The sequence below is a fragment of the Thermobia domestica genome, chromosome 13, assembly GCF_964235325.1.
Source record: "Thermobia domestica chromosome 13, izTheDome1.hap1.1, whole genome shotgun sequence".
NCBI lineage: Eukaryota > Metazoa > Arthropoda > Insecta > Zygentoma > Lepismatidae > Thermobia > Thermobia domestica.
In genome coordinates, this window is record NC_137466.1 from 67809869 (window position 1) to 67826113 (window position 16245).

At 32.4% G+C, this 16245-nt stretch overlaps 1 protein-coding gene across 2 annotated transcripts in view; it reads right to left on the bottom strand.

The window, feature by feature from the left end:
- Dll (homeotic protein distal-less) overlaps nt 1-16245 on the bottom strand; it is a 152815-nt gene that overhangs the window by 2697 nt on the left and 133873 nt on the right. The gene's annotated exons all lie outside the window — the stretch shown is intronic.

The window sequence follows — 16245 nt, forward strand, 5'->3', positions numbered from 1 at the left end:
GTCTCACATGTGCAGACAACATTCATACCTAGGGCATCTTCAACACGAACCCAATCTCCGCTCACCTGATAGCCATATCTGTTTCACTCCACACGAGATATCTATCACTTGTTGTGGTTTTAGGTGATTCAAGATCATTTACTTGTGACCTACTGCTTCCTATAATTTCTCTCGATAGCTGTATTATTATTACTACTACTACTTTTCATCAAATGTACATACACAAAAGTAATAACATATAATCAGAATGTCAATTTAACTTGCTTTATTTATAATATTTACTTACTTATATCGTAAAATCAAATCTTGTTTTTCAGTTCATGAAAAGCTTTTAGAAAAGTATATGTAGACAGAAAGTCTTTAGTCACGCAATATCAGGTTCGACTCCGGTTGTAGACACAGTTTATAGTTTCTTGAAATGAATATACAAACCGTTTTATATTATTATTATTATTATTATTATTATGTATTTATTTAGCAGAATATTTCATCCCACTTGATGGGTCTTCCTCAGAGCACTCTCTGAAGAAGTTTAGGACAGTGGGATGAAATATCCTTATCCACAACTAGAAGCATTGGTGATAGTTTAGAATGATAACACAAAGGGAGAGTGATGTTTTTGGGGCACATTAATGAAAGAATTATGGTGATTGCCTACTTAATTCGCATTTTAGAATGAACTAACATGTTACTGGAGTGAACACGTTGAACGAGAATCCGTATGCGCATGACCCAAAATGAATTACTTAAATATGACCAAGGAAGGATATAGCGATATTCATATCAATAGACAAAACAACTAGCACTAAATATACAGAAATGTGTTTCTTTTTCACATTCGCACGAAGGTTTAGCTGAAAAGAAGAGGGAAAAGGAACTATCTTCTGTCTTGGACATTGCGTTAAATGATTGTAGAAAAATGAATTGAGATATATTGTATATTCACATTACACAATTAAAATTTTGAGTCAAAGGTTGTCTATTTTACGCGACCATATAGTCTATATATTACTACCACTGTCCTAAAATAGTGTAATATATATGGAGTTCGTACCTCTGACGTTGACAAAGAATGTTGGGTAATCATGCCAATAAGTGCTACCTTCGTCTAAAGACCAAAGACAGGATTACACATTCTGAATACACCACGAACTTGAAATTCCTATCTCATACAGTACAACATAAACCGCTTCAAATATATAATTGTTGCTAAAAATATATTGAAAATAAAAAATATAATATTGATCATTTGTAGAGCAAGTACAAAATGTGTATTAATTATGAAGAAGCATTGTTCACAAAAGCGAAGGACGAATGATTGGAATTTTACTGGGGTCGGAATAAAGTTAGTTTAAATATCTAAACGATAAAGTATTTTAAAAATTAAAAAAAGTACTACATAATTATAACAGGAACATTTTAACCAAAGTTTACCCAGGGAAAAGCTAGATATTGGAAGTCATAATCAAAAGTTTGGGGGCGCGGTGGCTCAGTGGTAGAGCGTTCACCTCCGGTGCTTGGTGTCCCTGGTTCGATCCCAGATCGCGCCGTGTGGATTTTGTGGTGGACAAACACCGCGCTCGTGGGTTTTCTCGGGGATCTCCCGTTTCCTCCACTTTCTTCATTCCACCATTTCACTCATCTCTCATCATCACCGTCTGCTTTAGCCTAACCGGCATAATCGTGGGACGTAAAACTTAAAGATTTCATTTCATTTTTTTCATAAGTAAAAGTTTGTGTACCGTGTAAATTTAAGAAAAAGATATTGATCTTTTTTGAGGAACACACAGAAAATAAATAAATAAATAAACTTCGTAACGGCATACGTTAGAACACTTTCTTAATAAAACTATACTTGTTTAGCAAGAAAATAATTTATGTAGCGTAAAGATTAGATCTTACCCTTCGTCTGTACACTTTCTTTTCTTATAAACACAATCTAATTCTATATTTCTTTTCTAAGAATATAGGTAGTAATACTTAACAATTACTTATCGTCTTTTCAAGTGCAGAATAACACATAAATGTAGTATCTTGTAATACTGAACCCCTGCCAATAAAAATCACTGAATGTGTGCCTGGGTGTGAATCACAGACAATGAGAGAATAGTCAAAGTATAGATGTTACTCCACGACCCTTTATAAATAAAGATCTACAATCATCGTAGTCCGTTCAGACTTCTTTTTTTTCTTTTATTAGTGAGTGTTCTAGTTTAATTTCAAGAAGTACGTTCCAAACTGGAATCACCAATTTGAAATATTGATAAATTTGAAAGTATAAATGCCCAAATGACGATTTTTGCTGTAACACAATATTGTATATCATCGTCCCAGTTGGTGGAAATGAACAATTCGGGTTCTCAACTTTTCTTTCACCGTAAATGATGGATTTAATTTAAGGAGTGAATGATGAATGACTGGAACGTGAATCGAACTCGGATCTCCTACTTACTGTTCAGGTGAAGTAATTATTATTTTATCTGCCCAGTCCGTCTCCCGATTAGCCATATGTAGACTAATGGTTATCAAAGGAGCATGAACAGTAGACAAGGTTTTGATCCTCATTTCAGTCGCATATTTTCCACTCTGAATTTCACTAATTCGCATCCATATAGGGTATTATGTTAGAAATAATCGGCTGTTTCTTTCATTTATCATATGTAATGGATTATTTTCGTTATTGAATAACTCAGATGGTGAGCATAAATGTGTTATTTTTTTTTAAGTAGTGTCATGGGAACCTAATCTTTTGTGAGAGGAAAAAAGTAATGATATAACTGCGTTTATATTTAACAATAAAGAAGATTGTCCCTAAGGGAGATAGATATCTATCATGTAAGCATCCTCACTACGGAAGCGGTCTCCCCCTTTCAAACTGATAAATAGCTGATAATGCAGTCTGTCATGGCCAATCAAGAGCGTCAAGATACATTTCTTAACCTAGTTCATTGGACTCCTGATCTCCTATCTTAAACATTAAGATTGATTGTTTGAAAACTATATAGAAGTCATTTACACGTATGATATAACAAAACAAAACAGAAAAAAGTTAAGAAAATTGACGAAAAAATTTATTAGAACATTCAAAAAGATAATGTGAAATAATTTTTTTTTAAAACGTACACGCACAACATAGTGTACATCAAATAAATATATGAATATAGAATTGTGTATATATCATATGCAAAACTATCTTCACAAGGTGTTTTGATTTGTTTAAAGTTTTATGTGTTACATAGAGTCAGAAATGTTGAAGTTGTAAATACGAATTGAAAAAAAAAATCGAAGTAATAAGAATCAAAAAAGGATACTAGAAAAAAAAAAGAATTTAATGTACATATAACAAAAGAGAAAGAAAACTCGACAAAATAATATGTAGTAAGTATCGGGAAAAATAGTAAAAGAATCATATTTGATAAATTTAACATACAAACATGACAGTAACGTCAAATCCTTAATTAAAGTAGATTCTGGATATCCATTAACGCAAGTTCTGGACTTCCTAAATTGAGTCTTTTATCAATATACTCAAGTTATGTATCTATTCAGAGTTAACTAACGATTTCTGATTTTTATCAAAGTTCGTTAATCATATATATATATAGGGTGTTTCAAAACAACACCGACAACCTTTGGGAGGTGATTCCCGACACCAAGATAAGACAAAAAGTATAGAACAACCTGGGTGCAGAAATATGTCATTTCGGAGTTGTAGGCTGCCGAAAACATAAAAAAATGAACTTTAAGGGTCCATAGCTCCAACACTATGGAACCTACCGTAGTCGGGTCAAGGCTTCACTTAGGAACTGATATGTGCACTATCCAAGTATTCAGAATCCTGCGGTACTTCCGCAACAATTTTTTATAGAGGGAGTTGGTGATTACTACAAATTATATGTTCGTAGCCAAACTCTCTCCATAAAAGTTGTTGTGTGAGTACCATAGGATTCGGAAACATGTATTTTTGGATAGCGCACGTATTAGTTTCTCAGTGAAGTCTTGACCCAACTACGCAGGTCACATAGTATTGGAGCTATGAACCATTAAAATTCATTTTATTTTTATGTGTTTGGCAGTCTATAACTCCAAAATGACGGATTTCTGCACCCAGATTGGTCTATATTTTTTTTGTCTTGCCTTGGTGTCAGGAATCATCTCCCAAACGTTGTCCGTAGTGTTTTGAAGCACACTGTATCATGGAAATACTATAGTTAAAACTGTATCTAAAGCACTACTGACTTTTGACCAATTGTTCGGAAATTATCACAAGTTATATGGTAATATAAATCAGTTTTATTAAAATCCAATCAAGTTAAAATTTTCATTCGTTTGAGAACACCTAATTGTAAGCCACACGATGTTACCTGAATATGAACACACCTAACCCCAATGACGATATTCCTTGTACAGAAATAGATATTTTTTCTCCTACATATCAGAGCAGTTATCTTTTCCATAACCAGCCACAGAATACAAATCTATTACATCATATTTTTCATTGATAGTTTTGGTGTCACTTACAGTCGTAATTTAAGATGCACACGCGCCGTATTTTGTTCTATGTATGAAAGAAAAAAAGTTACTAGCACACTGCAGTAATTACTGCATGAAACCTAGTAATTAAAAACAGAAGAGAAAGAAGTATCTGTGAAAGATAATGAAATTCTATTTCTGTTTATGTAATGTAATTCTAGGAGAAGGGGATTAAAAATATTACTTTGAAATATACCGAATGCAAGACCAGGCCAGCTACTTTAGTTTCAAAAGACAGAAAAAACAGCAACTGTTTCCACAATCTGCAAAGACACACACACACACACACACACACACACCAACACACGCTATCTCCATGAAAACACGCAATGACAGCCTACTGTGGTAAAAGTTATGAAGTCCTGTGGGAATACAAAGTGGCTTTTGCACATCTAGAATTTGGAAATGCGGGAAAAAGGGAGTACTTTTTTTTTTCATTTAGTTAAACGAATCGAAGGCAAAACGAGAAACACGAAACAAGGTACCATGAACCGGGTGTCCTACAATCTGTTGCCCGCATATGCAATATGTAGTTACATACACACAAAAAAAGTTTACTCATTCTAATGTAACCCCCTTCTCTTAATATCTCTCCCACTTTAACCAAATACCACATTCTCTGTACAGCAACATTTGCAAAAAACCACAAAACTTGTTATGTATGTGTAACCCGTACCAGTTTCTTTCTTTTTTTCTTTTATTGTTTTTACATGTATAGTTACAAATGTACCCGAAATATTTCTTTCCCCCATAAATTGTAGGGAAGGGGGAGATTCTTTTTTGTATTGCATATGTCATATGAATTATGTGTGTCACGCAGGTATCGACCGACAAACATACTATACCTAAGCAGAAGAAAAGAACTATATGTATTTATATTTATGGCATGACGTTTTCCCCCTGTTCCCCATGCCTTTTCCACGTAATCGTTGAAATTGCAATTTTTATGAATTATTACTAAAATAAAATATGCTAAATTGTTTTGTTTTGTTGTTGTTTTAAGAAAAGTAATGCAGGTGTAAAACAGAAGTTGAATCCAAAATTTTTCGAGATTTAAAAGTTACCGGCTTAGATCTTACTTTAAAAAAAAAAAAATGTACTGGCAAAAATATTCTGAGATCGAGTTTCCAGCTAAGAAACACTTTCATGTGATGACGCCATAATACAATGTAATTATGATGTTTGTCTCACTCATGGATACGTCCAAAACTTGTATTACGTACGTCATATCATATAATTTCATAGTTATTCTCCAAGTTTTAACTTTGCCGTTCGTTACGTGTTTATTAGAGAGTATAGTTCGAAATTAGCACTGCCTTGAAATGAAATGAAATAGAAAATGGCAAACTCATAGCTTAAAATTCTGATTTTTTAAAAATCATATATATAAAATATAGTAGATTGTACGTCAGGGGTCATGGGGAAATTGAATATCTCTGGAAATGCTCTAAGTATAAATTTTATTGCAAGACCCAACATAAACGCGATAGTCTACAGTCATAGTAATCTGTACATTCTTTGTTTTTCGAATAGTGATGGTTCTATTTGTTTATATATTGAAATTTAATATCTATTTCAGCACTAAGGCTATATGAGACGTAAACTTACAGTTTCAAGTACAATCCAAACGTACGTAATGTGTTTCAAATATCAAAGCTTTCCCACTGGGAATCGAACCCAGGACTTCCTACATCATAGGGACGCTCACTACCCACTAGGCCATCGGGGTGGGTTACATTTAATGTAAGTTTAAGGTTCTTCTGACGTGATCTTACTTTAGTTCCTTGGTTTGTTGTGCATAATTTTGTTATTCACAGCAGATCGAACATAAACAGGCAGTATAATAACATTGACTCAGCAGTAAAGCGTTCACCTCTGGTGCATGGGGTTCTTGATTCGATTCCAGCTCGCGCCAAGTGAACTTTGTGGTGGACAAACACCGTGTGTCTGAGTTTTCTCAGGGCTCTCCCGTTTTTCTCACTTTCCTCATTCCACCATTTCATTCACTTTTCATCATTACCATTTACTTTAGCCTAGCTGGCATAACTGCGGGACGTAAAACTTAAAGTGTAATAGCATTGAACTTATCTGAATGTTCGCTTTATTTTTACAAAGCGCGATAAAGTAATGAATATAACATTCATATTTACCGAAATTTATTACTTACAGAAAGAAATCCATCATGTAACACTTAATGTATTGTATTCTTCTTACAACTCAAGTACTGAAAATTCGGTTATTTGAGATACTTTGTATGTTTATAAATCGATAACATCTACTAGATTTTTTCTGGCGTGACTAAATCATAAAATCATTGAAAGAAAAACATACTAAATTTTTGTTTGCAAAATACTGCTAATAATAAAATTTTAAGTAAATATTTTAAAAGCGTTTCTTTTTCAATTTTTTTACAATATTGTAAAAAAGTACAGTAATAAAATAAACTTATAAGACTCTAATACAGCAGTAGAGATGATATCAAAGCGAGAGAAGTTTGTATCCCCATAAGCCATTCGAAATTAGTGAAGCATAAACAGTAGATACCGCAATTGTGAAGGTCACCACTCACACGTTTAGTGAATACAGTATATAACTGTGGCTGTGATGTAGTTGCTGGAACCCATAGATAGAACGTAAGAAAAGGAACAACAAGGAGAGAAAAGAAACCAGAATAAAGAGGAAACGCGGCATTGAAAGAAAACAGAGAGAAGAGAAAGGAAAGAAAAGAAAAAAGAACAAGAAATAACTGGATAGGAAATTACACTATAATTTTCGTTAGTTTCATTGACAATATATTTGGACTAACAAGTAAATCATCACTCGTAGTTTTATAACGGTGCAATGAGTTACAAAGAGAGAGGAATTTGAACCCTACCAACGTACATATACAATTTCAGCATTTTATTTATTTTAACAAACTGATTTTTTGAAGTTTCTTTCTCTCCCTTAATAGTGTAAGATAGCCATTCCTTGCAAAACATTTTAATATTAGCAATCACAGTATCTTACGAGTATAAATATAAAGACAACCTATCTTTATATTGATGGACTTGTGAGTACTTGAAATGGCCTTATTTTGTGTTTTGTTAAAGATCATCTTGGTCTATGACTGCATGAAAATACTAGGGAAAAAAGTTTTAGCATCCCTCTTCACTGCCGAGGCTATATGAGACGTGGACCTACAGTTTACAGTGGTGTAAGACACACGTTTTTTTTTTTTTCGGGAATTAACGCAAAAGCTAGGCCTACTCATAGATTTCGGAACAAATCAACCGCTTGTTTTATCACTGGAACTTCCACTTTCATCTGTTGGCTGTTGAATTAGCTCTCTCTTACTTAATCTGGTTTCTGTCTCTCTCTTTTTGAAAAATAGTGACTTACACCACTGCAATTTTAATCCTTCATACGCCTGAAAACATTAACAGACATGTAAAAAAAGCTTTAGAGTTAATAGTAAATTTAGATTATTAATCTCAGTAATCCTAATGAATACTGGCCTCCTGTTAATCTTACAATGAAAAGCTTGATGAGATATATTTTGTGTAAGATTATGTTATTAAGCCTGTTATTATTGATGGCTATGAATGGAATGAGTATTCTTAACGCACATGGGTAATGTCAGTATTCTTTTATGTTCTCTAGACTGAAACTTCGCCTTTTACGTTCTCCAATTTCAATTTTGCGTTTTATTTTTGGTTTGATTTAGTTTAACGTTTCACGGTTATGCTTGCTAGGCTAAAGGAGACATGAACCTACTGATTATAGTGGAATTCAAACCACCCTTGGTCATTCAACTCCACCCCGACCGGGAATCGAACTCAAACAGAAGTCAAGCGTGCTAGCCACTAGACCAAGCGGGGATTTATTTTGCGTTTTATGTTCCCGAAAATTTTGTATTGTCTCTTAGTTTCCAAATTTTATGTTCTCCAAATTTTAGTTTACCTCCATTTTCCTAATTTGAGAGTTGTTTTTCCATGTTCTTCAAAATTTTAATATTACATTTTATTAAAAAATCGAAATTTTTAATACTGCCTTTCAAATTGTTCTTCAAACTTAAATAATGTCTTTTATGTTCTCCCAATTTTAGTATTGCTATTTGTTTTCCGAAGTTTAATATTATAGGTTTTTCTTTACAGATATTTTGGAAATAACAGAATAGTTGTGAATTTTACTGGGTTGACGCATATTATAGTATAACGTTATCAAGTATTCTTAATTCTTTGTGGGTGTTATCTAAAACTCGCAGGATCTATGGATTTAACTTGATGCATGTTATTTTCTTCAGCCCATTGGGTTTTATAGATCCATATCTTTATAGATCGCTCCTTTATAATAGAACAGTGCACAATATGAAGCCATCAACTTTTCAATAGAGCAATTTGACTATTTGAACTGCTGCAGTTAAACAGGAATGGACAAATGACACAACTGATTCCTCAGGAGGGAAGGGGTCGGGAGGGGAGGGGGAGAAGTGTACCTTCACCTACGATGTTTTTATACAAAACTCTCCTAGTTTCTTGGACTATTTTCAATATCATATGTCAATAAGGGTCATTTTAGAGTTACATTACTTTTCTATTAAAGGTGTGATATGTCTCTTCTTTGAATTATTATTATGATTATTATTATTATTATTATTATTATTAATAATAATAATAATAATAATAATAATACAGCTAATACTATTTATTGTTTCCAATGCACTAGTTCTCTTCAAATACGTAAGTATAATAGTAATGTGTTGTTTTTCAATATTTTAATCTTGTTGTATCGCTTTGCTTTTACAAATTATAAACTATATGGCCATGTTCATAAATAGATTGGGAACCTTAATCGTGTTAGATAGGAAGAAGACACCTAATAGAAAGATAATAAGTAAATCACACGGAAAACTCTACATTGCAGTTGTCGATGTGGCTTTTGTTTTGATGTAATACAACAATTAACCAATCAGAAGACGCGAAAAAGAGAAGATTATTCAAATTATCACTGATTAATTGTTGTAGAGCAGGTATTATTGTCAGTTAATCTTCACAAAGTAGTTCATTGGTCCATAACTGTCATGCAAAGTAAGATTAAATGTTCACGCAAAGAACGAAAAAAAAGAAAGAAAAAGAAAAAAAATACGTGATAGTAATAAGGGAACAATTGCCTGTAGTTAGGCTGGTTTAAAAGATTATTATTGTTACATTTCCGCCCTACGATTTTTATTATATTATCAGGCTTAACACGAAAGGAAGTCTCTGAGTGTTGTATTTTATAACTTTTTTTTTTTTTTTTAGTATTTATCATGTTTACACATGCATTAAAAACAGTACTTAGTGCAAATAATCCTCTTTTATATGTAATATATAGCCTTGCATTGTAAATTTCATGTAACATCTTGTATAATTCGTTTGACAATAAAACATACACAATTTGCTGTTTGTTTGATCAGGGCCGTGCCGTGGGGGGAAGCGGGACGGCGGTCCCGGGCGCCGAAGTAAGGGGGCGAAAAATTCGGGAGAAAAAAGAAAAAAGATAGGAATATTGCTTGGAATATATGTATGGGGGCGCCGTCGTATGCTCTCGCCCCGGGCGCTGATTTTCCACGGCACGGCCCTGGTTTGATTATGTACTATATTCGGCACATAATAATAGTAATAATAATAAATTGAGTCGTGTTTTTTTTAACATTCTGAAGCTACGATGAACTTTCAAATTACGTGGACTCGAAGTTGGAATCGGAAGTAGGTCCAGTGGCGGATCTATAAGATAAAAAGTAGGAGGTGGGACAACCAGAACGCAGACTATGACAGGTATATCATAAATTTACTATAAAGTTTCAAAAATATATAAATAATAGCTTAAATTATTTTTGTCACTCAAAAGACTGGGGGTTAGTCCCTCTGGCCCTGGGCTAGATCCGTCATTGTTACTATTTCCGGAGTGAATGTAGGAAGTAAGGTGGAAGTGAAGTCAATTCTTGGGGCGCTGAATTCAAATCAGAACGATTTCTTGCCATTTCTTACCATTTTTTTACTCCTTCAGAAACCAATATTGAATCGGAAGTGGTAAATACAAGCCTAGTACTTCCGGTTTCATCATAAAAATAAGCATGGAAATGGAGTGTATCCTTAGGGGGACTCTGAAACTAAACAGAACAATAAATTTATCGCTATATCTCTTATTACTTTTCTGAGTTGCCAACCTTAGAGAACAAAATTATCGATTTTTGTCTTTAAAATTATCGTATATTCGTTACGCAAGTGATAATTGTAGAAACAAGTATAATACTACTAATAAATATCAATATATATATACTACTAATAAATATCAATTTATGCTACTAATAAATATCAATTTAGTAGTATTATACTAAATATCAATATATACTACTAATAAATATCAATATATACTACTAATAAATATCAATTTATACTACTAATAAATATCAATATATACTACTAATAAATATCAATTTATACTACTAATAAATATCAATATATACTACTAATAAATATCAATATATACTACTAATAAATATCAATTTATACTACTAATAAATATCAATTTATACTACTAATAAATATCAATATATACTACTAATAAATATCAATAATACGTAATAAACTTATCTGGCAATCTTCAGTTTCGAACTGCAAATCTGTGTCATTGTTCTCATCATTAAATAAAAAAAAAATCCTTATTAACACTACCATGAACATCAATAATATTTCCAACCCCTCGTAAACGGAATTGAAGATTAAAAAAATGGATGTAGGGTTGCAATCTGCCAATTCTCAAATCGTTATTGATTTATTTTAGTGGGAATGACTGTTAAAAAACCTCAGTCTGTGTGTGTTATAATTATTTAATGCACATCTACGATTTATTTGCACATTCAAAATTTGCAGAAAACAAAGTGTTCGTTCTAAAATTGCCATATATTGTCGTATAATTCTTAAATAATCGTATATCACGATAGATTACGATATGATTGAAAAGCCTGCTACTTTTTCTCATTCAGGATGTATGTAATATTTGAACCGGAAGTGGTGCATTGCTACTTCCGGTTTCAACATAAAAATAAGGAAGAAGAAGGAGCCTGGAACCTATTATTGTGACGTTGTTGGATTCAAACCAGAACAATTTATCGCCATATCTTATGTTTTTTGCGGCTTATGAACGAAAAGTATTTAATTATTCTTCAAAGCTTAATAAATTGTTTCAATATTGTTAAAATCAGTTTAAAGAAAAAATACAACAGTTTTCAGAATAATACTATTTGATTTGATTTGACTTTATTTGATTTTGGATTTAGCGTCCCTTTCAGCAGCAAGGCTATGTCAGACGTGGACCTACACCTTAACGTGGAATCCGAACCACATGAGCTTCAGTTGGGAATCGAATCCGGGTCTTCCACGCCAAGGACGTGTACGCTAACCGCTAAGCCACGAGGGAGCTCACAATATTATTTGAGGAGTACAGTAATTTGACACAATTTCTCCCTATACGACAATTCTATGAAATACTTGAAAATGTGCATCACTGTCTTTTTAATAGACGTGCATCTGGGATTGACTCTGATATTATCAATGATAATTTCAATAATAAAAAACTATCAACCCTGACTATAAGGACAGAAAATCTAGATAAAGAAAATGTGTTCCCAAGATATGGACCGAATAGTGGGGGAAGAAAGGGTGCGGCAGAAGAACGAACCGAAAAGAAAATATGAGGGATTTTGGGGAGAAGGGAGAAGGAGGAGGAAAGAATACAGACGACGGCAGTTGTGGGAGGAGGAGGAGGAGGGTGGTCAGACGTCCTATTGTTTCGTATATACAACATACAACAACGAACAAACGCTTTATGAAGCATTCATCTGTCTTCATGAACAGGTGGACAGCGTGCGGAAATAGAGGATGGGTCCCACTACAAGTACCTTATAAATATATTGTGAGGAAATGTGTGTGTGTTCAGGGGGAGGAAGTGGCATTACCACATCCAGTTCACAGTTGGGGAATTTCCTTCTGGGGAGTTTTTAGACCAATGTGACCAACGTGGAGTAATATTTTGTTTCCTCGAAGAGTACATATTCAGACAAATTTTTGACACCAATAGTTTTGTGCTGTCTTCTCCTGAGTGTCCTGCCAAGTTCTAGACCATATTGGCTTTCGTAACTAGATAGGCGAAGCCACTAGCCAATGGGACAAGAATAAGAAAATACAAACGAAGAATCGGAACAAAGTAGCATGATGTTCAAAAAATAGAAAAATCACAAGGAGTATGAAAATATTTTTGTTTAACGTCCCATGATTACGCTCTTTAGGCAAATGGATGATGATGGTAGAACTAGTGGAATGAGAATATAAGAGGAAACGGGTAGATCGTGAAAACCCACCGGACACGGTATTGTGCACCACGAACTTACTTTAGCCGAAAATCGAACCAAGGACCCCACGCACCAAGGTAAGAGGTCTCCCAGTGAGCCACCGTGACCCTTCCCTCAAGAATATGAACAGAAAATAAACAATTGTTAACAAACAGTTTCTATGAAACACAGAAATGCGAAAGAGATCAAACAACTGGTTCCTAGGTAATACTACTGAATGAAACAAGAAGTTTGAACATGGAATAAAAGCAGGAACAGAATTAAAAAATAAAAAAGAAAAACATTTAGAAAAAATAAAACAATTGAAAGTATTGTAAATGCTTTATCAAACATTTAGTGGGGGTATTTCACTCTACATTCTAAAACATAGTTACGGATGTCCACGAGACATAGGTAGAGGCTGTCTCGTCTCGAAAATGCATCATGAATGTAATATTTCCTTTTGTATATAAATATATAAATATGATGTTCAAAAATAATATATCCGTTTGCATTAATATACATCTCTGTCTCGTCTCGAAGCTCATCACGAAAATTATTTCTCGTCTGGTCTAATGTACATAAAATGCAGCAAACAAATGAAAATAAAGTTAGAGTATTTCGAAATGTGAATATGGAGAAGAATTGATAAAATTAGCTAAGACGAACGAGAAACTAATGACGAAAGATTATAAGGTAAATAGTAGGGAGAAAAGGGAAAATTTTTGGGTGTAATCTAAAAGAGGAAACAGGATCCGTTTGGACGTTTTATCTGAGTAAGAATATGGCAGAAAGTACAGTGGAAGGAGAAAGAGGAAGAGGCGAAAGACTTCAACTAATGGACAGAAATAAAATGTATTGTTGCTACGTCAAGTTGGAAAAGTTAACCTGAACACGTAGTTCATGGTTGCTTATCAATTTGTGGCAAGTGACTTGTCAATAATGACAGAATGGATACCAATGATGATGATAATGATAATGATGAGTAGAGGGATAGACTGAGAATTAATGTTACTACTCATACAAGAGAACTGAATACTCTGCGAATTCCCGCTTTTGAGTATTGCCTTTTATTTAACGTTCTTCAAATTTTAAATTTTGTCTTTCATGTGACTTAAATTTCAAAACTATATTTCATGTTCTTCAAATTTTAGAATTGTCTTTTACTTTCTCCAAATTTTAATATTGCCTTTTATGTTCTTCAAATTTAAGTACTGCCTTTTATGTTTCCTAAGTTTTATTATTGCTATATTTTCCAAATTTTAAATATTGTCTTTGATGTTATTTAAACGGTAGTACTACCTTTTGTTTTCTAAATTTATAACTTGTCTTTTGTTTTCCAAGTGTTGATATTGACTTTTATCTTATATTCTCCAAATTTTAAAATCTTTTATGTTTTCCAAATGTTAGTATTGTCTTTGACCTTTTGTTCTCCTAATTTCTGTATTGCCTTTTGTTTTCCAAATTTTGATATCCTCATTCACTTTAGACTCTCAACATTTGAATGTCTTTTAGGTCCTCCAGATAATAATAATAATAATAATAATAATAATAATAATAATAATAATAATAATAATAATAATAATAATAATAATAATAATAATAATAATAATAATTATTATTATTATTATTATTATTATTATTATTATTATTACTACTACTTTATAGTTGTGTTGGAAGTAATAGAAATTGCCGCTAATTTTACTCTGATTGAAGCATATAATAATAATATAACGTTATAAGTGTTTTTAATTCTTTGTATAAATAAAGAAAAAAATGAAACCATATCAACATTACTTACTAATAAACACACAAGTTGCCTTAATGTCATATAATTTAGTTTCAGATTTACCAACAATTAAAACAACATTACACTATAACACATTGTATGCACATCCTATCCATTCGATAAGTGACCTTAATATAAACATTTGCACGTGCCTCAGAAACCGTAACGATATTTATTATTCAAAGGAAAAAAAATCATTACCCAACTTCAAAACTACAAATACAGAAATTTCTACAAAATTTCAACATTTTTTTTTTCCTTTAGAGGGAAGAGTTTGTACTTATTTTTTTAAATAATTTTTTTAAAAATAATATTTTTTGTGTGAGCAACACGCATCTTACACGTGTTACATATAGTTATAAACGTCCTTGATACAATTCAAATAAATGTATAAAGATGAGCATGTAACTTTGTTGCACAATTATGATTATTATTAGGACAGTGATTCGTAACCTACGTGTGCCTCAAACCTACGGCCTTTAAAGGAAGTAAATTTATGAAGTTGACGACAAATTATGGTTACCCATGGAGATATTAATAATAGAATTAAGAATTATAAAGATATTAATATTGCCACAGATATCAATCATAGATTTATAGAGATATCAGCATTTCCACATATATCAATCATAGATTTGAGATCTACATAGATATTAATCATAGCTCTTAAAGTTTCGTAGCCATCAGTGATCTAAGACTTAATGTATATTAATGGATTTCATTATTATTAATAAAAAGTTATTCAATTACTAGTAAGTGTAGCTAGTGTTACACTTGAAACTCTTAAGTTTAAAAACAGTAAGTTTTTAGTAATAAGTATACACGATTCATTTATTGTACTTTTACAAATATGTCAAGGCTAAAACTGAAAGGGTTGTCCAGTTAAAGATATTACCAAATGGCAGGTAAAAGTAAATGGTATTGCACATCGATCGCAAAAGTATGTGTTATTGGTGCTACAACTCTATTGCTACGAGTACAGATACAGATGGATTTATTTAGATATCAGCCATAGACTTAAGATGTATAAAGATAGCAATAACATATTTAGGATTTTCATACGTATCAAATATATATACTGTACTGTATGTAGAGTATATATATATGATAGATTTAAAACCACCTACATTGATATCATTCATTTTTTTAAAACTTTTATGAGCATTAATAATAGATTTAAGACTTATATAGTACTTAGATATTGATATTAAAAATACGAAAATATAACTTAGTAACTGCTACTTTTGTTTGATATATTGCTACTGGTACTATCATCATTACTAAATTTTATTTTAAATTAAAATATCCAATATATAATAACAAATTTTTTTTTGTACACCTTATATCTATAGAGCTACATACAGTGTAGTCAAACCCAAACTATCACTTAGCTCAGCATGATGTGCTTATTCCGTAGAAAATACGAAAACTCGATTTATTGGCGTTCTAAAATTTTGTGGCCCCTGACCCAAGATCCACGTGTAAATGCAAATTATTCAATAGTGAGTGCAACGCCACACTTGAAGTAAATATATCTCAGTCTGCAACAACCAACTAAGTTTCAAAACTG